Source organism: Perognathus longimembris, chromosome 1 (assembly GCF_023159225.1).
Source record: "Perognathus longimembris pacificus isolate PPM17 chromosome 1, ASM2315922v1, whole genome shotgun sequence".
In the NCBI taxonomy this organism is placed as follows: Eukaryota; Metazoa; Chordata; class Mammalia; order Rodentia; family Heteromyidae; genus Perognathus; species Perognathus longimembris.
The window spans coordinates 160,603,561-160,627,814 of NC_063161.1; the positions used below are offsets into that span (position 1 = coordinate 160,603,561).

Genomic DNA, 24,254 nt, shown 5'->3' on the forward strand with positions numbered 1-24,254 from the left:
GGCTCTGGAGGAACTGGCTCTGCCTGGTTACGGGGCCTCGAGGCCCCCTGGGACCAGGTCCCCGGCCCCTCCGGCCCGCACGGGCTTCCCGTCCCCGGTCCTCGGTCCGTCGTCACCGCTGTCGTGCAGTGCTGGCTCGGGGCACGCCACATTGCCCGGGGAGGAGGTAGGGTGCTTGTTTATTTAACCACGACTTCAATAGTGTTACCAATCTGGCTCAATTAAGGTGATTTTTTTTTTTGTAATATTATTTTGGTGGGACAATCTTTAATTTTCTAAAGATGGCACTAACATCAGCTCGTTAGCCGCCTCGCGTCCTTCCTTGCCGTGGGCCCGGCCGGGCGCAGGGGCTGCCCGCGAGGACCGGCCTCCCCACCGGCTCGGGCCCGGCACGGCGGACGCCGTGGCAGGGAGGCAGAGATGACCGCAGAGCCGCGCGCCTCGCCCCTGCGGAAACGCAGCTCCGCGCCCCGGATCCTCCACGTCGCGGTCCCCCGGGTGCCAGGCTGGTGACAGTGCCGGGGGCGCCTCGGCCCCAACGGCCAGCGTGCAGTCGGCCGCCGTGCACCCACGTGCCGGGCAGAGACAGTGCGGGGCGCCACGCCAGCGGCCGGCAGGAGTCGCCGCGGCCCACGTTCCGAGCGTGTTCGTCACGGAGACTTTCCCCCGGGAACGCGCTTCCCGAGGGCCCCGCGGGGGCCGAGGAGCTGCATCTATTTTCAGATGCGAGGACCAGCCGCGTCCGGCCCGGCCGCGCGCGCGGGGCTGTGGCCGGGGCGCGGGGGGCGCGCGGGGCGCGGGGGGCGGTGGCCGCGCCCGCGGAGGGTCAAGCTGAGAGAAAATGTCTAGCGCGTCGGGAAAGGTAAAAGAATCTATTTTTGTACAAATGTAATTTTATCCCTCGTGTATACTGGATGCTCTGGCGGGCCGGGACCTGTTTTGATTCTGCTTCCGGTGGCCGAGGCCCCGCCGGTCGTGGGGGCGCCGGGGGCCGAGGCCCCTCCGGACCCAGCCGCTGCGCACGGACGCCGTTCCCGGTGGCGGAAGGGCAGCCGGAGGCTTTCAGGGTTCTCTTCCCCTTTCGAGCAAGTTGTACAACCTCGCCGTGTCCTCGTCCGCCCGCCGGCCTTCCTGCGACTCTCGTGACTGTGAAATTACTTCCCCACGCGATTATCCTCCGAGATGTGGGGCAGACGCCAGGGTGCGATGAACAGTGGGCTTGGAACTGTGGGAAAGAGATAAAGAGAAAACGTGAGAGGAGAAACAAAGATGAGAGTTTGAAAATATATTTCCGTTCCGTTCTCCTCTGTTTCTGTTTGGGCGTGGGGGCCGTGGTCAGCCCTCCCTCCCGGCGACACCAGCGTGGGGGGGGGGAGCTGGGTGCCCGGGAGGGGAGGGGCTGCTCTGCCCCGTTTGTCTTCCCCTCTCCGTCTGTGTGGTTGGGGGGGTCCCAGCTGGGCTCTGGACGTCAGCTTCTTGCACTGTCTGCCCTGCCTCAGGGCTCTCTGGGGTCCTTGGCCCTGTGGGGCGCTCACGGGCGCCGGCCGTGTGGACACTTGCACAGCCCAGCCCCCCCCCCCCGTGTCCATGCCGGCCTTAGTGGGCAGAAAGTTCACACGGGGGGCCACAAATAAATGATGTCATCTAACCGCCCGATTAATAGCAGGTTAATGGCGCTCTGTCTGTGCCATCTCGTGTGATAAACGCCCTTTGTCTCCATGCTGTCTGAGGGCTGGGCTGTCGGTGCCTTGCCCCCTCACGCCTGCTGTCCAGCCACGCTCTTGAGAAGCACTGGGGGGCAGGTCCTGGGCATGTGGGCAGAGCCGGGGTCCCTGGGCATGTGGGTGGAGCCTGCGGGCGGAGCCAAGGTCCCTGGGCATGTGGGCGGAGCCGGGGTCCCTGGGCATGTGGGTGGAGCCGGGGTCCCTGGGCATGTGGGCGGAGCCGGGGTCCCTGGGCATGTGGGTGGAGCCGGGGTCCCTGGGCATGTGGGTGGAGCCGGGGTCCCTGGGCATGTGGGCGGAGCCGGGGTCCCTGGGCATATGGGTGGAGCTGGGGTCCCTGGGCATGTGGGTGGAGCTGGGGGGCGGAGCCAGGGTCCCTGGGCATGTGGGCGGAGCCGGGGGAGAAGCTGGGGTCCCTGGGCAGGTGGGTGGAGCCGGGGGGCAGAGTCGGGGTCCCTGGGCATGTGGGTGGAGCCTGGGGAGCAGAGCCGGGGTCCCTGGGCATGTGGGTGGAGCCAGGGTCCCTGGGCATATGGGTGGAGCTGGAGTCCCTGGGCATGTGGGTGGAGCCTGGGGAGCAGAGCCAGGGTCCCTGGGCATGTGGGCGGAGCCGGGGTCCCTGGGCATGTGGGTGGAGCTGGGGGGCGGAGCCAGGGTCCCTGGGCATGTGGGCGGAGCCGGGGGAGAAGCTGGGGTCCCTGGGCAGGTGGGCGGAGCCGGGGGGCAGAGCCGGGGTCCCTGCGCAGGTGGGCGGAGCCGGGGGGCAGAGTCGGGGTCCCTGGGCATGTGGGCGGAGCCCGGGAGCAGTATGCAGGCCCCAGTCCTGGGCATGTGGGCAGAGCCGGGCGGAAGGACCCAAAAGCAGAAGCTCCCTGCTGTCAAGGCCCGGGAACACATTCATGCACACACACCCTTCTGCACACTCGTAAACACCACACACTCAGTCCCAGAGGACTAAGCACAGTAGGGAAGTGGCAGGCAAGGCTCAGGCTCCTGGGGTGGGGTTAGGACCCCCCCCTCCCCCACGGATGCTGTCCTCCTTGCTGGGGGGGCGGCGTGACCTGAGCTGAGCCTTTCCTGGGCCCTGCCCCGGCTGGATGATGCGTGCCAGTGTGACCCCGGTGACCTCTCAGGACTGCCAACCTCAGCTGCCCACTCCGAGTGCCCCTGCTGCCTGGTCAGGGCCGGTGCCGTCATCCCCTGGGCTTTTGAGGGTTCCAAGAGTGAGGGCAGCCCTCACCGTCCCTGGCCAGTGCTGCCCCTCTGCCGGCCTCCGGGTCTGCGGGGCCCGGCCCACTCGCTCCGTCACAGAGCCTCACGGGGCTGTCCCCTGGCCGGGAGAGGGCGTGGCTGACCCCACCGGGTCCCACCCGCCGGGGGGCTGCCCGCACTGGCCGCCTCTGGGGGAAGCAGGCCCGGCCCCGGCCCCCCGCGACATAGCACGGCTCCACAGGGGCTCCGCACCCAGGAAGGACTCGGAGGGTGCAGGTGCCAGCGGTGACAACCGGGGTAGCAGGCAGAGGCCAGGAGCCCCTGGGTCTCTGTGGTGCTGGGTTTTGTTTTACAGTAGAGTTTCGTTTTATTAAATACTCCTACCCCTACCCCCCCTTCAGAAAGAACCCCCCAGGAACGATACAGACAACACTATCGCTGGCAGTCACTGCCGGACAGAATTGGAGAGCACGCGTTCATGTCCTGTGTCCTGTGACGTGTGAAAGTATGGTGTATGGTCCTTGGGTATTTTCAAAAGGACCACACGGGGTGCTGGTTGGTGGCCCGGGAGTAGAGGGGCCAGAGGCCAAGAGACAGCCGAGTCCAGGCCGGGCGGGGTGGGGCTCGGGCCTCAGGTGGGGCTGGGGGGGGGGGGGAGGGTAGGGCGCGCCCAGTGTCCCGCCAACAGCAGAACCCCAGGCCGCTCCGCCCAGCGCGCGGCCACCTGGCCTCCCTGCCGCCTCTGGTTGCCATAGCAACGCCTGCCCAGGGCGGCCCCTCTGGACCAGAGATACAGGTTTGGTCTATTTGTCATCATCAGTGGTATGGGGAAGGGTGGCCGTGGGCAGCTCGGGGCTGCGGGCCTGAAAGGCAGGGCGGGGGGGGGGGAGCAGGGGTGCAGGACGGGAGGACAGCGGGGCAGCGAGGCACTGCTGAGCACGGCTGGGCGCCCAGCTTCGGGGGGGGGCACTGGTGGCTGGGGGGGGGTGATGGAAGGACAGCAAGGGGCCCAGGCTCCCGCAGAGGCCTGGGGCTGGCAGGGGACACTCAGGGCGGGGTTGCCAAGGGGACCAAGGGAGCCTGCTTAGAAGTTTGAGGCTACGGAGGGGTCTGAGTCCCCCAGGACATTGCAGGGCTCCATGGCAGGACTCCAGTTGTGAGACAGCACCGCCCTCTGCTGGAAGTGTGGGCACAACACAGATTCTCTTCAGGGTCTTCTGGTTCCTTCTGTGGGCCTTGGGCTCCACACTTTCTGTACCCCGGAGTCAGCTGGGCCCTCCCGGGGTTCTGACTTGTGGTGGGTGATGTCAGGTTTGGGCAGGAGCTGCAGCTTCCCCTTGGTGTTTACCAAGACGCCGGCGGGGGTCGGGGGCTGGGCGCAGGGCTAGGAGCTGCTGGACCCCAGGGGGGGGCTGGGCGCAGGGCTGGGAGCTGCTGGACCCCAGGGGGGGCTGGGGACCCCTGGTGTACTTGCCCGGCAGGAGCCCCCCACCCACCCCACCCGGCTCCATTCCCTGTGTTTCTGAGGACAGAGTGCACACACCGGAGCCTGTGACAAAGGTCTGCTCAGCGGTGCCATGCTGTCCATGCAGCATCTGCTACCTGGACGTGGCGGGGGGGGGGCGGGGGGGAGGCAGGATGCCCGCATGTTCCCTGGAGCAGAAACCTTCCAGGTTTAGACTTGGAGAGCCAGGGACGGGGTTTCTGGTCCTAGGAGGGGAGCGTGGCTTTTGCCTATTGGAGAGAGCTGTGACGATGAAGAAGACACCAGCGTGTCCTTGAACATGGGCCCTTGAGGGCCAAGGTCAGGCCAGAGCTGTCTGAAGGAGTGAAACTGGGAGAGGCTTTGGGAAGTGTGGAAAGAGGTGACGGTGGTTCCTTCTAGTCTTCATCCACCCATCCGTCACCCATCTATCCACCTACCTATAGGCATCCGTCCGTCACCCCCGTATCCATCCACCCATTTAACCATCCTTACCCATCCATTATCCATCTATCCATTTGTCCATCCACCCATCTACCTGTGCATCCGTCCATCCATCCCCCACCCATCCTCTCCCCATCGCCCGTGGGCCAGGCCCTTCCCCAAGCGGGGACAACCCGTCGCAGCAGGGCAGGAAGACACGACGGGGCTGAAATCCTGGGCACCGCTTCCCGGATCTCTGATGGTCCGGGTCCTCCTTCCTGGTTGTGTTCTCCCGGGAGAGGGGCTGCTTTGCCACGGAGAGCCGCGCCGGGAAGCCCCCCCGACGGGCCCCGGCTGGATGCCGGGAAGGGGAGCGCCGTGTTCTGCTCGGGAGCCGCCGGCTGCAGCAGGACCTGGGATCCTCGTCCTTCGCCGCCCGACCCTGCCGTCGGTGGGACAGCCCGCCCCTCTCCAGCCCCGGTGTGAGAGGAGGCACGGTCTGGACGCCCCTCCCAGGGCGGGTGGGGAAGGCACCCCGGCCTCGGCGAGCCTCGTGCCCTGAGGGCTGAGGGCCTCACCCGGGCGCTGCCCCACCGCCCAGACCAGCACGGTGGTCGCCAGCGGAGCCGCCTGGGCAGCAGCCCCGCCCCAGGCCCCGCAGCTCCTGGGCGAGGCGGCAGAGGGCTCAGGCCGGGTGAGGGGCATGGGTGGGGGCCGTGGGCACCCCGCGTGGTGGGCCCTCTCCCGGCCCGGGGGTCTCCCCTGCCCTGTGCTGTCAGAGCCCGGGGGTGGGGCAGCGGGAGGCCCAAACTCTAGACCCCCCCCCCCCGGGTCGGGAGCAGGAGGTTGCTGCAGCCCGAGGCTTGCCCACGCCGCCACGAAGCCAGGGCTGGGGGGAGGGCAGCTCCGTGGGGGTGGGACGCCAGGCATCGTCCATCGTGGTGCCCCACCGGCCGGGGGGAGGCCTCGTCCACGCAGAACCTGCACGCCAAGGCCGGTAGCAACTCCATCCCTAAGTGCCCGGGCTTGGGGGTGTGACCGAGGAGCTCCAGGGTGACCGAGGTCTGGGGGTGACCGAGGAGCTCCAGGGTGAACGAGGTCTGGGGGTGACCGAGGAGGTCTGGGAGTGACCTAGGAGGACTGGGGTGACCGAGAAGGTCTGGGGGTGACTGAGGAGGTCTGGGGGTGACCGAGGAGGTCTAAGGGTGACCTAGGAGGTCTGGGGGTGACAGAGGAGGTCTGAGGGTGACCAAGGAGGTCTGGGGGTGACCGAGGAGGTCTGGGGGTGACCTAGGAGGTCTGGGGGTGACAGAGGAGGTCTGAGGGTGATTGAGGAGATCTGGGGGTGACCGAGGAGGTCTGGGGGTGACTGAGGAGGTCCGGGGGTGACCGAGGAGGACCAGGGTGACCAAGGAGGTCTGGGGGGTGACCGAGGAGGTCTGGGGGTGACAGGTGGCTCAGGAGTGGGTGGCCGAGGAGGTCCGGGGGTGACCGAGGAGGTCCGGGGGTGACCGAGGAGGTCTGGGGGTGACAGGTGGCTCAGGAGTGGGTGGCCGAGGAGGTCCGGGGGTGACCGAGGAGGTCTGGGGGTGACCGAGGAGGTCTGGGGGTGACAGGTGGCTCAGGAGTGGGTGGCCGAGGAGGTCCCATCGATGGACCGTGCACATCACCGAGTGCTGTACCACGGAACGAGGCGCAGGCTGCCGAGCTTGGGAAGGCCGGAGGGTCCTGAGCAGGGGGCCGGCTGGCATGGCTGCCAGGACCCGTCGGAAGGAAGGCGGAGTAGATGAACCCCGGGGGCCGAAGTGTTCTTTGAAGCCAGTGCAGCGGTTCTGTGCGCTCCGGGGTTGGGAGGGGGAGGAGTTGCCATAACTGCAGACCTCAGGCTGGGCGCGGTGGCTCACGTCTGTAATCCCGGCGACCGGGAGGCGGAAAGCAGGAGGATCTCCATTCAAGGGCAGCTGGGCAAACAGTGGAGCTTCCGTCTCCAAACACAAGCCGAGGCGGTGAGGTGCGGGACTCGCCGCGGCACACCCAACTACCCGGGAAGGTCTGAGGGCGCGGTGTGAAGCCTGCCCGGGCAGGAGGCGGCAACGCCCATCCGTAACAGCTGAAAAGCTGCCGGTGGACGTGTGGCTCAAGTAAAGCACGAGCCTTGAGAAAAAAAAAGTCCAAGGACCGTGTTCAGGCCCTGAGTTCAAGCCCCGGACCGGCACCAAACAACAACAAAACAACAAGCCAAGAGTGATGGTTTACACCTGTCACCCGGTTATTCAGGGGGTACAGGTTGGAGGACCCTGAAATAAAAGCCAGGAGGGCTGTGGGGGGCGTGGCTGAGTGCTGGCGTGCCTGCCTAGCGCGCGCAAAGCCCCGAGCCCAACCTCCAGAAACACACGCGCGTGCGCACGCGCGCTTCACTGTACAGCCAGTGAGCCCGTGGCAGCGGCCTGCGAGGCGCCCGTCACGGACGCCGGATGGAGGCGCTGGCCCGCGCAGGGGGCGGCCCGGCCCGCCACCGGCGGGATCCGAACACGGAGACGTCAGGCGAGCCCCTGGCGGGGCGGGAGGCAGAGGCAGAGCGGAGCTGGGAGGTGTCACGATGGTCACGCGGGGACAGATCTGTGTGCGCACGCGCGTGTGCGCGGGCTGGGGGCCTGGGGCCACCTCACCGTCACCCTCAGAGACACAGCAAGGGGCATTTGCTGGCTCCGAGCGCTTGGGGCCCGGAGCCCGGCTGCTCGTTCTGTCTGTGCTCCCAGAATCCCCCACCGGTACCCAGGGATCCCCGGGGACAGGCGGGAACCACACGGGAGCCCACCGGGAGCCTCCCCGGGGTGCAAAACAGACCCAGTCCGATCTGGAGCCAAATAAAGGTGTAACTGGATTCTAACACCTCCCATCAGCGCACGCTGTGACCTCCTCGCTGGACGGACGGACGGACGGACGGATGGTGGGCCGGCGCCCTCGCCAGCCCGCCACCTCTCCAGAGCCCCTCGGGCTCAGGACCAAGCCTTCAGCGGAGGAGCTTTCTGCGGTGTGGGGGGGCCCCAAAGTTCAAGACCGGCATCATGGGCGGCGGCTCACGCCTGTCATCCTAGCCACTCAGGAGGCTGAGATCTGAGGATCACGGTTCAAGGCCAGCCTGGGCAGGAAAGTCCATGAGATTCTCATCTCTGATTAGCCGTCATTAAAAAAGAAAAGGCCAGAGATGGAGCCGTGGTTCAAGTACCACTACGGCACTAGCCTTGAACAAACAACCCAGGGACAGCATCCAGACCCTGAGCTCAAGCCTCAGGATACACACATAAACACACATGCGTGCGCGTGCACACGCACACACACATACACACGTCTAAGTCTCTCAGACATAGGGATTCAAGGTAAAGGCTTAACTGTAAGGCCCTGTAAAATCAAAAGAGATAATAAATGGCCCAGCACTGGTGGCTCAGGCCTGTCCTCCTAGCTGCTCAGCAGGCTGAGATCTGAGGATGGTGATTCGAAGCCAGCCAGGTAGGAAAGTCCGTGAGACTCTCATTCCCAATGAGCACCAGAAAACCGGAAGGGGTGTTGTGGTTCAACGCGGTTGAGCACTAGCCTTGAGTGAAAACACCCAGGGACAGTGTCCTGGCCCTGAGTTCAAGCCTCACGACTGGTTAAAAAAAAAAAGAAAAAGGCTCTCAGACCCCGTCACCCTATCTGATCACGAGAAGACACGAGACAGAGCCACAACTCCTCAGTTGCCGTAGAAGCCATCGAAGCCCGAGACGCCTCCCCTCACGGGGGCGTGGCAGCCAATGCGAGCGGGGCCCCGGTCACCAGGTCCGGGTTGTGCCGGGTACAGGTGAGAGGCTGGTGGGAGGCGGGCCCAGGGTTCAGGACGCGGGGCTGTCGACGGCTGCTCCGGGCACCCCGGCTCTCGTGAGGAACGTCCATGCCGCGCGCGTCGCGGAGTCCCCGAGGGTGGCCGAGGGTGGCCGGGAGACCGCAGGGCGCGGCGCTGGCGAAGGGGCGCCGGGCCTTAGCCCTTCCAGAGCGCCGGGGGCAGAGGGCAGGAGAAGGAAGCGGAAGGTCGGGGGCCCCGGGGCTGCGGGGGGCCCGGGCGCGGAGGGTGGGGTCCGCCCCGCGGAGGTGCCGAGCGCGGGGGCCGCAGGACCCCAGAGCACGGGGTGAGGATGGGGTCCCGGCGGAAGACGCCGTGGGGGGGGGCGGCGGAGGGGACCGGGCACACGTCCTGAACCTCGAGGCCCGCAGCCTCGCCTCTGACACGCCTTGAAAGGCCCCGGGAACCCCGCCAGTCCCTGAGGGGTCCCCCCGCCCCCCCCAGCACGGAGACCTGGCCTCTGGAGAAGGACAGCCCCATCGTGCGGGGGTGCAATGCGCAGGGCCAGCAGTGGGGGGCGCTCTCCACTTAGTCCAGGCTCAAAGCGCAGATAGCCCGCGTTTGCTGGGACCCCCCCGAGTCAGGTCGGCGCAAGGGAAAAGGCAGTTGGGGAGCCCCTTTCCCTGGCAGGGTGCACCTCTGCCTCCTTGGCTCTGAGGGTGACAGCCGGGGGCGACTACACCCAGCCCGACAATGCCGGGGGAGGAGGGACCGCGCCGTCCAGCCTCCGGCCTGGGCGGGGCGGGGCGGGCTGCGCCGGGGCGGCCCTCGGGGGTGCTCGGCTCCGGTCACCATGTACCCCGAGCCCCGCCGCTGGCCTTTCTGACTGGGTTGCCTTAGATAGGGCCTGGTGCTGTTGTTTTCTTCCTCAGACTTCTGCCTCCTGCCCATCAGGGGGCCAGGGGGCGCCCTCACCCCGGGCTTCCAATTGAGATGAGGCCTCCCTCGCGGTGCCTGGGTCGGCCTCAAACGCGGAGCCTTCCGACCCCTGCTGCCCGGGCAGACGGGGTTGGAGATGGGCGCCGTCCTATCGGGACGCAGCCGTCTGAGCCGGGCTGTCGGCATCCGCATCGGCCGCCGGGGGGCAGTGTCGTTCTGCCGAACGTACCGCGTCCACCCAGGCCCAGGTCCCTGCCGGGGGCTCCGTGTGGCCGCCGCGCCCCCCCTCCCCCCCCCACCTTGGCTGGGTCCCGGGACTTGCCGGCGTGCTCTCCGTCTGTCGGCCTAGGGGCCGAGGTGCTGGCCGTGGGTGGACTGTGGCGGACTTCCCGCCATTCCTCCCTCTGAGCTCCTTGCACACGTGGTGGCGTGGCTTCGCAGGGTGCAGCGGGGGGGGGGGGGGGGAGGGCGGGAGGAGGGCGGGACGGCACCACAGCACCAGCACGGCTCCGTCCCCCAGCACCAGGCCTCCAGGTTTGGTGAGAGGGGATCGCAAACCTCAGTGGCTCCGCTCTGTCGGGAGCTCCCACTCCTTCCTTCGGGCCCGGTGGGGCTGCTCTCAACGCGGGGTGGGGGACGGGGCGGGGGATGGGGCGGGGGATGGCTCGATGGGCTGGCTGCGTGGGGGCGGGGCGGGGGATGGCTCGATGGGCTGCCCGTGGGCCGTGAGGTCACAGCGGGGCGGCCAGGAGTCAGCACAGGGAAGCATCTGGTCCCAGGCACCCACTGGCACGTCCATTCATCCACCTGCGTGGTCAGCCCGCCCGCCATCTGCCCGGGCAGACACGCATCCACTCCCGTGTCACCCCCCGGTCAGCCACCCACCTGCCGAGCCACTCATGCGTCCATCACGCATTCAGCCATGCATCCACTCGTGTGCGTGCGTGCGTGCATCCGTCCATCCGCCCGCCCACCCATCCGCCCACCCACCCTCCATCATCCACCCACCCACCCACCCACCCTCCATCATCCACCCACCCACCATCATCCACCCACCCACCCACCCTCCCTCCCTCCATCCATCCATCCACTCATTTAGTCATTCAGCAAACATGGCCCAGGAGCCAGGCCCAGTGCTGGGCTCCAGGGAAGAAGAGCGTTATTACCAAATCTGTCCAGTGGACACCTGACAACTACAAGTTTAAAATCCGGGTAGCCACACTGGAAGCAGACGAAATCGTTTACTATTTCACATAACCCAACGTGTAAAGCTGTTTCCACATGCAGCCAGTGTAAGTCGCCAGTGAGGGGTGTGCACTCATAGCTAGGTAGCGAGTCGTTGAAAGCTGGTGTGTTTGCCCTTTGAACTCATCGCTGTTTATTCAGGCCACGTGGAACATCTCCATGCACCAGGCCACGTGGAACATCTCCATCCGGGCCACGTGGAACATCTCCATGCACCAGGCCACGTGGAACATCTCCATCCGGGCCACGTGGAACATCTCCATGCACCAGGCCACGTGGAACATCTCCATCCGGGCCACGTGGAACATCTCCATGCACCAGGCCACGTGGAACATCTCCATCCGGGCCACGTGGAACATCTCCATGCACCAGGCCACATGGAACATCTCCATCCGGGCCACGTGGAACATCTCCATGCACCAGGCCACGTGGAACATCTCCATCCAGGCCACGTGGAACATCTCCATGCACCAGGCCACGTGGAACTCACCCCCATCATTCCAGCCATGTTTTAAGCTGTTGAAAAACTCCATATGGCAGGTGGCTGCTGGTCTGGAACTTTCTCCTGGACTGCGTGGGGCCTGTCTGGGGGCTGCGTGGGGACAGATGGAACCGGGAGGAGGAGACATCTCCAGGCGCTGTGGAGCACAGAGGACGAAGCGGCCCGTGAGGGAGGAGGCCGGACCGGGCTTTCCAGAGGAGGCGCGTCGGCGCGGGACACCTCGGGGTGAGCAGGAAGGAGTTCTTCAGACAGCGAGGGCAGACGAGGGCTCCCGGCGCGGTCTCGGTCAGCGGAGGAGTCCAGAGCCTTCTCTTCAGGGATGGGAGGAGCCGGGAGCCGCCAGTGTCGGTTCATCTTCCCTGTGCCCTGGGGCGGCACCAGTGCTGTCCACACGGGGAGGGGGGCTGCACCCCAGCTTCTACAGCACCAGTGCTGTCCACACGGGGCGGGCTGCACCCCAGCTTCTACAGCACCAGTGCTGTCCACACGGGGCGGGCTGCACCCCAGCTTCTACAGCACCAGTGCTGTCCACACGGGGCGGGCTGCACCCCAGCTTCTACAGCACCAGTGCTGTCCACACGGGGCGGGCTGCACCCCAGCTTCTACAGCACCAGTGCTGTCCACACGGGGCGGGCTGCACCCCAGCTTCTACAGCACCAGTGCTGTCCACACGGGGGGGGCTGCACCCCAGCTTCTACAGCACCAGTGCTGTCCACATGGGGGAGGGGGGCTGCACCCCAGCTTCTACAGCACCAGTGCTGTCCACACGGGGGAGGGGGGGCTGCACCCCAGCTTCTACAGCACCAGTGCTGTCCACACGGCCGCGGCAGGCGGGGGGGGGGGGCTGCACCCCGGCTTCTCACAGACGCTGTTTGGGAGCTGCTGAGTTCAAACACACTTGCACATGCACATGCGCACACGCCACAAGCAGGATCTGCCCACGCACACGCACACCGTGGGGCAGGGCACACCGTGAGGTGCAGTTCATGCCACTCCTGCACACCCCCGCCTTCTCCAGCAGGTGGCGCCCTGAAGACCCCTTGGGGCCGGTTTCTCCAGTGGCAGGTAGGAGAGTCCTGCCCTTCCTTTCCATGTTCTGGGGCCTGTGAGGCCAGAGATTGTTCTGGAAGCTTCCCCCATGTGTTCTGGGGAGGAGGCGCAGTGGGGATTCCTGAAACTCGTCCGTGACGGAATAGGACCACGTGGCTGCGGCTCAGGCAGACTTCCTTGGGTCTAACGGAAACCCCTCTCGCTGCTGACCACGTACCCTTCTTCTCCCCATGGTGGGGTCCAGGGGCGGGGTCCCCCACGCCCAGATCCGTGTCCCCAGGCTGGTCTGGGGGGTTGCTTCGACCGGGGCAGGTGGGCAGAGCGCCACTGGCCCAGGGCAGCCCGTGGCAGAGGCTGTGGCCGGAGGCGTGGCCTGGCCCCCGTGGAAGAGGGGGTGACTGTGGGTCCCCGTGGCGTGCTTGTGGGGACAGCGGGGCAGTCTGACTCCGGGATGTGGCTGGGCCTCCAGGGTTCGGTGCCCCTGTGAGCAGTGTCCTCCTCCGCACCGCCGGCTCCGCTGTCCTTCCCGGCGCGGTTCAGCGTTGGGGGGCACTTGCCGCTCAAGGTCACGGCCCTGCCGGCCCCGTGAGCGAGGCAGAGCCGTCCACTCTCCCGGGAGGGGCCGTGCGGGGGCGGTAGGCCGTCCAGGCCTGGGTGCAGGTCCCACGGCTCCAGGGCCTCAGCGGCGGGGTGGGTGGGGTGGAAGAGGTGGGGCGGGGGAGCCATTGGCTCCGGTCTCCTTCCCAGAATGCCCACCAGGCCCCCGGGCCGGGAGGTCGAGGCAGCCCCGCCCTGGGGTGGACGCGTGGGGGCCTGGCCGCGCCTCTGCCCCCTCCTCCTGCCCCGTCCTGACGATCCTGCCCACCCACTGCTTCCCGCCGGCCTGGGCAGCCGGGGGTTAACCCGGCCGCTCCCTGCCTCGGCCCGCCCCGGCCCAGCTTCTGGGAGGTGACCTCTGACCTCCACCCACGCAGCATCTGGCCTGGTGTGTGTGTGTGCGCGCGTGGTGTGCACGTGTGTGCGTGTGTGTGCATGTGTGCGCGCGTGTGCGCGCGTGTGTGCGTGTGTGTGCATGTGTGTGTGCGCGTGTGTGCATGTGTGTGCACGTGTGTGTGCACGCGGGTGTGCATGTGTGTGCGTGTGTGCGCGCGTGTGCATGTGTGTGCCTGTGTGTGCATGTGTGCGCGTGCGTGCGTGTGCGCGTGCGTGCGCGTGTGTGCATGTGTGTGCCTGTGTGCGTGCGCGTGCGTGCGTGTGTGCGTGTGTGTGCGCGTGCGTGCGTGTGTGCGTGTGTGCGCGTGTGTGCATGTGTGCTGGGGGGCTTGGCCCCGCCGTCCGTGCCGGCGGGATTTATGGCGGGGCTTGGGCCTCGCCGCCCCGGCGCCCCCTCTCAGGATGGTGAGGTGGCCACACGTGCTGACCTGCCCCCCCCCCACCCCAGCATCCCGCACACCCCGGGACCAAGGCTGCGCTCGGCCTCCCCGCTTCCCTCCCGCTCCCGGGGGGCCGCGGAGGTCACCGTGGGGCGCCGGGCGGGGGCTCTCCATCCCCGTCCCGTGTCGGGAGCACGCCCGCCCCCCGGTGAGCAGCGCCCGCCCGCTCCTCCGCGGCCGCCCTCCCGTCCCCGCGGCCCTCGCGCGCACGCGGGGCCCTCGGGGGCCGCGTGTAGGCCTGGTCTCCGCGGAGCCCTCCCCGGGCTGGGGGGGAGCGGGGCCGGGCGGGGCGGGGGGCGTGGCCCCGTGCGCGTGGCGTCCGGCCGCGGGGGGGGCGGGGCCGGGCGGGGCGGGGGGCGTGGCCCCGTGCGCGCGGCGTCCGGCCGCGGGGGGCGGGGCCGCGGGGGGGGCGGGGCCGGGCGGGGCGGGGGGCGTGGCCCTGTGCGCGTGGCGTCCGGCCGCGGGGGGGGCGGGGCCGGGCGGGGGGCGCGGCCCGAGGGCGCGGGAGCGCGCGGGCCCGGGGACGTGGCTGCGCCCTCGGCGTGGCCGCCCCCGCCCCCGCCCCGCCACGTCGCCGCTTCCCCCGCCAGGCAGGAAGCCGCGCGCTCCCTGTCCGCGGAGCTCGGGCGGCTCGTGGTGGAGGGAACAGCTGGCCGGGGGCCAAGGAACATAATAAAGAGGAGCGGCCGGGGGGGGGGACGGGGGGGGGCGCGGAGAAACCATCTGACTCCACTTTGCAGGGACGGCTGCCAGGAGGCCGCCCAGGCCGCCCACGTCAGCGGGAAGCTATGCGGCCCGGCGCGCGGACTCCCGCCGGGGGGCACGGGGGGCACGGGGGGCTTCCCCCCGAGGCCAGAAGGCAGAGCGAGGCCGGGCCCCCGAGCCCGCCCCCCCCACCGCGTGGGAGGCCGGGCCGAGGGCTCCGCAGACAGCATCGCCCCGGCTTCCTGCGCTTCCTAGAGCCGGGGAGCGGCCCCCCCCCCCCCCGCGTCTGCCTGTGGGGGCGACGTGGGGGGCTCGCGCTCCCTAGGTCCCGGCTCCGGCCGTCCCTGCCACGTGCCGGGCCGCGCCGGGCACCGACGTGGCCGCCTCCGCGGTGGGCGGCCCGGCCCGCGTCACCCACGTGTCCCCAGAGAGAACCCCAACGCAGCCCAGCTCGGGGCCCGACGTGCGCGCGCACCGGCTGCTGCTCAGCCCTGACGTCGGGCTCTGTCTGCCCTGGGGGCCCAGTCTCTTGGGGGGCTCAGGACCTAAGCCCCCCCCCCCCCCGTCCTCCAGTGAACACGGGGCCACCCAGAGGCGACGTTCCCACGCCGTGGGCGGGGGGCTGGGTTCCTGGGGCCCCGGTGGCTCCAGCCGCGGGGAGGGGGAGGGCGGAGGTCAGGCAGCGGCCCCGGGGCCCTGGGCAGAGCGCGGGCGGGGGACGGGGCAGCCCTGGGCGGCGGGGCCTCCTCGGGGGGCCTGGAAGCACTTTCTCCGTGGGAAGCTTACCCGGGAGCCCAGCGCCCCCCGCCCCCCGTGGCCGGCAGGGGCCTTGGCTGGGGGGCTCGGGCCGTTCCGGGGGCCTCTTCTCTTTGCAGGCCTTTCCGCTGGCCTGGGCTGGGGGCGGGGCAGCAGGCGGGGTGCAGGGGGGGCGATGGCAGGGCTTGGACCCCTGGGGGTGCTGCCTGCCCCGGAAGGGCTGGGCCGGGGGCTCGGTGTGGGGTGCGTGCCGTCCTCAGGGTGTAGAAGGTCGCCCCGAGCGTGGGGTGTCCCGACGGTCACGGTGCGGCCACGCCTCCTGCGGTGCCCCCCCCCCCCCGCCTCTGCGGGGCTTCCCCGGGTGAGCCCGGATGCCCCTCGGGGGGCTTGGAAGGCTACCCGCATCCCGGGGAGCCAGCGCTGGCCCCCCAGACCAGAGGGCTGGGTCTGAGCCAGCAGTGGGGGTGAGCGGCGGTCGAGGTTCACGGGGGGGGGGGGGGGGCTTGGCACGGACCCCGCGGCCCCGCGCACCCCGCGGCTGAGCCGTGAGGTTCGAACTGGTGCTGGCCGGGCGGTGTCCGGTGAGAAAGCCACCCCTCCCCCCCCCGTGACCCCTCTTCCAGGGCGTCACCCAGGCCCCCCCCCCGGCCGGCTGGGGGGGGCGGCCTGCTTTGCGGGGTGCTGCTCTCGTCCCGCGGGCGGGTCCTCGGGGCTTGGCGGGCTCTCTGGCCGCCGCGGTGCCCGTGGGCCGGCTCTGCCCTCGCGTGCCGGGGGCCTGGCTGGCGTCCTCCGTGGCGTGGGGTCTGGAGGTTGTGTGCGGCGCTGCCCGCCCCCGCCACCAGCACTGGTGGGACGTGGTCCACCTTGGAGGGCGTGCAGATCCCAGCCTGGCCCCTGCCGACTGCGGGACGGGACCCCACGGGCCCGTCTGTGCCCCCAGCGGCCCGCAGCCCGTCCACGGCCCTGCACGCAAGCCTGGGCGGAGCGGGGTGCATGCGGGACCCCCAGGGTCCCCCCTTGAGGGGCTGGCTGGCCACGGATGGGACTGAGGGCCACACAGCTTGTTAGTGGCCGAGTCCCGACCCGGCCCAGCACGGCGGCTTGGGGTACAGTTGGTTCCTGGGTGGGGGGTGCCCAGCAAGGGCGTCTGAGCTCGCCCAGAGCCGGCCGCTGGCTTTACACGACACACGTGTGGTGTCAGAGGCCAGGACGGCAGTGTCCCCTCAGCTGGCCCTTCCGGGGTCTCCTTGCTGCCCATCCTTCCAGAATGTTCCAGCTTGCATCCCCCCGGCGACACACACGGTCTGCGACTCCCTGGGCGGCTGCGGCTTTCCCTGCGGCGTGGCTGCGTGGGGCCGCTGTCCGTGGTGTTGGGATTCCTCCCCCTGGGTGTCCCAGCGCGCTGAGGAAGCCCCCCCCCCCCCCCCCCGTCCAGAGGCCCACAGGACGCCGGGTCCCGCGTGGCTGTCGGGCCCACTCAGGTTGCCAACGCAAGGCTTCGAACATCCCAGAAAATCCCAGGGTGAGGGTGGGGGAGAGGAAGCTCCCAGAAGAGCCAGAGCCCCCTGGGGGACGGGGCCCCTCCTCACCGGCTCCCCGCCCTCCCCCCACACCCCAGGACTCCAGGGCTCCGGCTCCATCTGCTTCCCCCAGGGACCGGCCCCCAAACCCATTGCAGAGCCGGGCAGAGCGCACGGGGCAGGGGCTGCGGATCCTCCGGCTGCACCGAGCCTGGGGGGGGGAGGGGGGCTCCGTGTGGCTCCTGGCTCCGCCCACTCCGACACCCAGGCCGTGCGGGTCAGACACGCCCCGCCCACCCCAGCCGCTCCCCCCCGCCCCCCCGTGGGCCAGAGTGGGCAGATCCGGGGTCTCAGGCTCCTCTGGAGAGGGGAGCGGGAGGAGCAAACCCGTGACCCGGCCTCCGGTGGCCTCTGTGTCCCCCTCCCCCACGCCGGGGTACCGGGCGCCTCCCCAGTCAAGTGCAGACAGGAGCCGTCGTGTCCCCAGGAACCCACGTGCTCTGGGCCTCTGCTCAGAGCTGCTGGCGTGGACTGGGGGCTCCACCCATGGCCCGGCCCCGAGCCGCCCTGACCCCACTGTTCTGGCTGAGACGCTGCGGGATGGGCGGGCACCGGAGGACCAGCTGGGCGGGTGGGGACCAGGAGCCCCCCCCCCCCGCTTCGCACTCTGCCTTGGGGAGCCACAGGCTTGGGGAGCCGGGCTGGCTTTGGGAGAAGCTGGCTCAGGCACCAGAAGCGGAGGCACCGGCGGGGGCCGGGACGCGACCGGTGCCCACGCCAGCCCCGCCACGGTGGCTGCTGTCACGTCGGTGAGCCACAGGGAGGGGGCAGTGGGGACCTCTGGGTCCCGTTGATGAGCACTGGGCACCGGAGCCCCTGCTGTCCCCAGGGGTCCTGAGGACCCAGTGGGCTCTGCTCCCCACACACCGTGTCCACCGTGTCCCGGTCCTGAACACGGGAACCCTGACGGTTCACCTCGCATGGAGACATCTGCACACACTGGGCCAGGCTTCCGGCAATCATGCCAGCCCCTGCTAGAGCCGCCTCCCCGGCTCCATCATGCCAGCCCTCCTAGAGCCACCTCCCCGATGCCAGCCCCTGCTAGAGCCGCCTCCCCGATGCCAGCCCCTGCTAGAGCCGCCTCCCCGATGCCAGCCCCTGCTAGAGCCGCCTCCCCGATGCCAGCCCCTGCTAGAGCCGCCTCCCCGGCTCCATCATGCCAGCCCCTCCTAGAGCCACCTCCCCGATGCCAGCCCCTCCTAGAGCCACCTCCCCGATGCCAGCCCCTCCTAGAGCCACCTCCCCGGCTCCATCAGGCCAGCCCCTCCTAGAGCCACCTCCCAGATGCCAGCCCCTGCTAGAGCCGCCTCCCCGGCTCCATCATGCCAGCCTCTCCTAGAGCCACCTCCCCGGCTCCATCATACTAGCCCCCCTAGAGCCGCCTCCCCGGCTCCATCAGGCCAGCCCCTCCTAGAGCCACCTCCCAGATGCCAGCCCCTGCTAGAGCCGCCTCCCCGGCTCCATCATGCCAGCCTCTCCTAGAGCCGCCTCCCCGGCTCCATCAGGCCAGCCCCTCCTAGAGCCACCTCCCCGGCTCCATCAGGCCAGCCCCTCCTAGAGCCACCTCCCAGATGCCAGCCCCTGCTAGAGCCGCCTCCCCGGCTCCATCATGCCAGCCTCTCCTAGAGCCACCTCCCCGGCTCCATCATACTAGCCCCCCTAGAGCCGCCTCCCCGGCTCCATCAGGCCAGCCCCTCCTAGAGCCACCTCCCAGATGCCAGCCCCTGCTAGAGCCGCCTCCCCGGCTCCATCATGCCAGCCTCTCCTAGAGCCACCTCCCCGGCTCCATCATACTAGCCCCCCTAGAGCCGCCTCCCCGGCTCCATCATGCCAGCCCCTCCTAGAGCCACCTCCCCGATGCCAGCCCCTGCTAGAGCCGCCTCCCCAGCTCCATCATGCCAGCCTCTCCTAGAGCTGCCTCCCCGGCTCCATCATACTAGCCCCTGCTAGAGCCGCCTCCCCGGCTCCATCATACTAGCCCCCCCAGAGCCGCCTCCCCGGCTCCATCATACTAGCCCCCCCCAGAGCTGCCTCCCCGGCTCCATCATGCCAGCCCCTCCTAGAGCCGCCTCCCCGGCTCCATCATGGGTGCTCGTTCCTGGGGTACCACCCTGGTTAGGGAGATCTTCCACAGTTCTAACAGCAGGACTCAGAGGCCAGATCTTTGGTCTCTGCTGACCTGCAGGCTCTTCAAGAATCTGGTGACCCCTGCCCCCCCACCCCCCGACGAGGCGCCCTTGGGGGAGGCCCATCCGTCCCCCCGGGGACCTTGGGCCTGTGGCGCGCCAGCCCCAGCTCGAGCCACGCAGCTGCGCTCACTGTGTGTTCAGGGAGGGTGACCTGCGCCCGCCACCCCAGCCCGGTCCCCGTGCGTGAGCATCTTTGTCCTCACGGGACAGGCGGAGGGTTCGAGGACGGCGCCCGTCCCACGGCAGGTTTGGGTCTGGCTCTGGTCCCGCCTCCTTCGGGCCCCGGGAGGTTCCCAGGCTCTGAGGTCCCCCCCGAGGGCGTCCCCTGCCCTCCCCCTGACCGTCAGTGTGCACCTCGGCAGGTCGGCCGCGTCCACGCTGCCCGGACGACCGCGGGCAGGCCTCCTTTCTCCAAAACCTCATCCCCCGCCCCTGCCGGGCTTGGGAGCCTCTGGAGACGGGGGCCCCGGCTCCACCTGCGGCCTGCCTCTCCCAGGACCCCTTGGGATGGGGTGACCACTCCACTCCTCGCTCTCACCAGCAGATGCTCCAAAGCAGCCCTGTCGGGCTTTGCTCCTGGCGAGTGCAGAGCACATGGGGAGTCCAGGCAGGGTGTGGACCTCGGCTGCCAGGGCGCGGGGTGTTTTCCCTGTAGAGGGGCCGGGTAGCCTCTTGTTCCGCTCCGAGGTGTGTGTGTGTGTGTGTGTGTGTGTGTGTGTGTGTGTGTGTGTCTGTGTCTATGTGTGTGTGTGTGTGATCTCCAGGATTGCTCCAGGGCTGTGTATGTGTGTGTGTGTGTGAGTGTGATCTCTGAGTCACTCAAGGGCGGTGTGTGTGTGTGTGTGAGATCTCCGGGCAGTGTGTGTGTGTGTGTGTGTGTCTGTGTGTCTGTGTGTCTGTGTGTGATCTCCGGGTCCCTCCAGGGCTGTGTGTGTGTGTGTGTGTGAGATCTCCAGGGCAGTGTGTGTGTGTGTGTGATCTCCGGGCAGTGTGTGTATGTGTGTGTGTGTGATCTCCAGGGCAGTGTGTATGTGTGTGTGTGATCTCCAGGGCAGTGTGTGTGGGTATGTGTGTGTGTGATCTCCAGGGCAGTGTGTGTGTGTATGTGTGTGTGTGATCTCCAGGGCAGTGTGTGTGTATGTGCGTGTGTGTGAGATCTCCAGGGCAGTGTGTATGTGTGTGTGTGATCTCCAGGGCAGTGTGTGTGTGCGTGTGTGTGAGATCTCCAGGGCAGTGTGTGTGTGTGTGTGATCTCCAGGGCAGTGTGTGTATGTGTGTGTGTGTGATCTCCGGGCAGTGTGTGTATGTGTGCGTGTGTGTGAGATCTCCAGGGCAGTGTGTGTGTGTGTGTGTGTGATCTCCGGGCAGTGTGTGTATGTGTGCGTGTGTGTGAGATCTCCAGGGCAGTGTGTGTGTGTGTGTGTGTGTGAGATCTCCGGGTCCCTCCAGGGCAGTGTGTGTGTGTGATCTCCAGGGCAGTGTGTGTGTATGTGCGTGTGTGTGAGATCTCCAGGGCAGTGTGTGTGTGTGTGTGTGTGATCTCCGGGTCCCTCCAGGGCAGTGTGTGTGTGTGTGTGATCTCCAGGGCAGTGTGTGTGTATGTGCGTGTGTGTGAGATCTCCAGGGCAGTGTGTGTGTGTGTGTGTGTGTGTGTGAGATCTCCGGGTCCCTCCAGGGCAGTGTGTGTGTGTGTGTGTGTGTGTGATCTCCAGGGCAGTGTGTGTGTGTGTGTGTGTGTGTGATCTCCAGGGCAGTGTGTGTGTGTGTGTGTGTGAGATCTCCAGGGCAGTGTGTGTGTGTGCGTGTGTGTGTGTGATCTCTGGGTCCCTCCAGGGCAGTGTGTGTGTGTGTGTGTGCGATCTCCGGGGTCCTGATGGGGGGGCAGGGCCCTAGGGGGAGGGGGGGGGACCGTGGGGCTCCCCTGCCCACACTGCCACGTGGCCCGGCCGCGCGTTCCCTCTGTCTCTGAGCGTCCAGGAAGCGAGCCTCCCTCCTCCTCCTCGCCTGGGCGGAGGCCAGCCCCGGCCAGCTGCAGGAGGTGGGGGGGGAGCTGCGGGGCCCTGGGTCTCCTGTCTTGGGTCCCGGGCAGAGTGGGGAGCCCTCCTTGCACCCCTGTCTCCATCTGCCCTCGTTGTCTTATCCCCAGACTCCAGCCTGCGCAGATGCCCCCCCCCCCCGTGCTGCCCCTGCGGGCTAGCGTGTGTGAAGGAAGAGAAGAGCCCCCTTCAGCCCACACGCCCCATGTCTGCGGGGCCCCCGGCCCCCCGCGCACCCTCCCGGGCTGCGTGGCCGGCGGTCCGGTGGTGCACACCCCTGCGGCTCCTAGCCTTGAACCCGCGGCCCCGCCGCCCGCCCGCCTCCCGGCCGGCCCCACGGGAGGGTGAGAGCCGGCGTCAGCCCAGCCTCGAGGGCTGGGGCGCGGCCGCGTCGTCCAGCCCTGCGGGGCCTGTCTGCGGGGTTCTAGACGACGCTTCCCGAGTGGGGGAAGGACAGGGCCACCTCCCCCACCTCCCCACACCCCGCAGGTGCCCACGCGGCGTCTCGGGTGTCGCGGGAGACCGGCTGTGGGCCCCGCCGTGGCTTCCGCCTCGGCCGACTCAGTGGAGGGAGCCCGGGGAGGGGGCTGCGCCTCCACGCTCCCGGCAGGGCTGGGGTGCCCTGGAGGGGGAGGTGGGGGCGGCGCAGCCGATGGAATCGGCCGGAGCGCTGGCTCTGTCCTCCGGGGGAAGTGGGCGCGTGCTCGCGCGCTCTGCCGCACTGCCCCTCCCCCCCGCCCGCCGGGCTCGCCCCGCCCTCGCCCGTGCGCACTGGAGCCCGCTCGGGACGGGAAACACGTCCCAGGCCCTCGGGGAGACTTCTGTGGACGATGGAGAAAGCGGGAGGACGGAGCTAGCGGCGTGGAGGCTCCAAGGCCGTCGCAAATGCACGTTAACACCGACACTCAGACGAGCTGGCGCCGGGGCTCGCGCCCCTCATCCTAGCTAGCCTCTCCTGGCCCCCCAAGTCACCGCCAGTGGCACCCCAGCCACGCACGCCCCACGGGGCCCCCGCCCACAGCGCCACACCTGCCCCGCTGACACCGCCAGGGCGGGCTGGGCAGGCCTGGGTGCTCAGGGTGGCCTCGGGAACCCCACGTGGGAACCTCTGAACCCGGTTCGGATCCCATCCTCCCAGCCCCCACGCGAACGTTTCATTTCTGCGCCCACTGAGCTGCGGCTTCGCACCGGACAGCGGAGGCTGCCACGTGGCGGCCCAGGAGCTGCAGCTGCCCTGCGCCCGTTCCCGTGCCATTTGAGCTCGGGGAGGGGTGCGCTTGAACCCGTGCCGTGTGTCCTGAGGGGCCTGGATGCGTGGTTCACTTGGCGCCGTGGCGGGGCCACGAGGATGCGTGGTTCGCTTGGTGCCGTGGCGGGGCCACGAGGTTGCGTGGTTCACTTGGCGCCGTGGCGGGGCCACGAGGATGCGTGGTTCGCTTGGCGCCGTGGTGGGGCCACGAGGTTGCGTGGCTCGCCTGGGGCTGGCTGGGAAGTCCTTGGGGTGGGGGGAGAGGGCATCCTGACAAGCAGGTGGATGGCGATGGCAAACCCTTGGGGGTGTCTGTCCACGGGAGAGGGAGCTGGGGTGTTTCCCCCCGTTCTGCTCCCCTGGCCGCAGGCTGCTCCTGGCTGCTCGGATCTTCCGGCTTTCTCTGAATGGCAGGGCGGGCTTGACTCTGCCTGGAGCAGCGTGAGGAGGGAACCCACCCTAGGCCCCCGGAACAGTCGGGGCCAAGGGGCAGACAGCCGCCTACCCCCGGCAGGACCCCGAGGCCCGTGGAGCTTGCGGGTGCCCGGCTGTGCTCGCAGGGAGAGGTGACTGGGGTGATTCTGGGCTGGCCAGCTCCGGCTCCACAGAGCATGTCTGCGTTTGCTGGCCTCGGTGGGGTCCTGCCGGTCCGGGGGGGCGGGGGGAGCCTGGGCTGGTCACAAGGAGCAGGGAGGGCCTGGCGTCCCAGACAGAGACATTTCAACCACGCGGGCCGGGGCCTTGCTCCTCACAGCCGGGAGCCCTGCCATGGCTTCGGGAATAAACGAGCTGCCTCAGGCTTCACCACGCCGCTCAGACCCCGAGCTCAGAGCCTAATGGGTCCCGCATGGCCTCCGCCCGGGCCGGCCCGGCCGGCACGGGGGGTGTGTGCACCCCGTCTCCGCGGACCTCCTGGGTTCTGGAAGTCACCTCTTGGTGGTGGAGCCGGGGGCTGGAGAGTTGATTCAGGGATAATAACCCCAGCTCGTGAAGTCAGCGGATTCCTGGGGCTGGGCGGGGCCCCGCTGGGCAGCGGTGGAGACGGTGGCGGGGAGGGGAGGGCGCGCCCCCACACGGAGCCGCCCCAGCGGCCGCCGCCACCGAGGCCTCGCCCCGGGCCTCCTGCCCCCTCCGCGGGGCCGCGGGGCCGGGAGAGCGCGCGTGGCAGCCACGTGCTGGGGTTGGGGGGGCCCGGTGTGGGCGTGGAGGGGGGCGCCGGGCCGCGGCAGGCGTTCGCGGTGACACCCCTGTCTTGCCCCGGAGGACCCCCCCTCTACAGCAAGACCGGGACTCCGGGGCCACGCCCGGCCACCTCGCCACCTCCAACGAGGCTCCGGCCGCAGCCTCTGGGCTACAGCCCCTCCACGCACACGCGTGAGCACGCGTGCGCACACACACACACACACACCCGAGCGTGGCCTTTCTCCGGCAATACTGTCCAATTCCTACTAAAGACATGGTGCCAAGTTTTGACACTTTGGCAGGTGTGAGGATTTCCCTTCATCATGCAGATGAAGCCATCTGGGAATCTCGAGGGCCTCCGTGGACGGCCATGCCGAGTTGGCTCTGCCCCGATCTGGAGACCAGGAAGCCGGGATGCAGGGATCAGACAACAGTAAATGGAAGGCCACGAGGGCCTAAGGGAGGGGCTACGGTTTGCACCCCCTTCTTTCTCCAGGGCCATCACGACCCCTCCGAGACAGTGAGGCCACCCCCGTACCTCCCCTTGCCTCTCCTGCCCCGGCAGAGCCGCGTCAGCCCCCGCCAGTCGTCCTGTTGGAGAACAACCGTGCTAGGTTGCTGTATAAAACCATGCTAAGTTGCATAAAACCGTGCTAAGCTGAATAAAACCGTGCTAAGCTGCGTACAAGGATGCTAAGTTGCGTAAAATTGTGCTAAGTGGTGGTG

General features: G+C 68.6%; 1 long non-coding RNA gene across 1 annotated transcript; it reads right to left on the reverse strand.

Annotated features, from left to right (window-relative positions):
• Nucleotides 1–230: 230 nt before the first annotated feature.
• Nucleotides 231–21,384, reverse strand: LOC125351032. The gene is made up of 3 exons (XR_007210908.1): nucleotides 21,373–21,384; nucleotides 20,971–20,977; nucleotides 231–379 (listed from the first exon to the last, which is right to left on the reverse strand). It is a non-coding gene; the product is annotated as an uncharacterized LOC125351032 (long non-coding RNA).
• Between the last annotated feature and the right edge of the window lie 2,870 nt (nucleotides 21,385–24,254).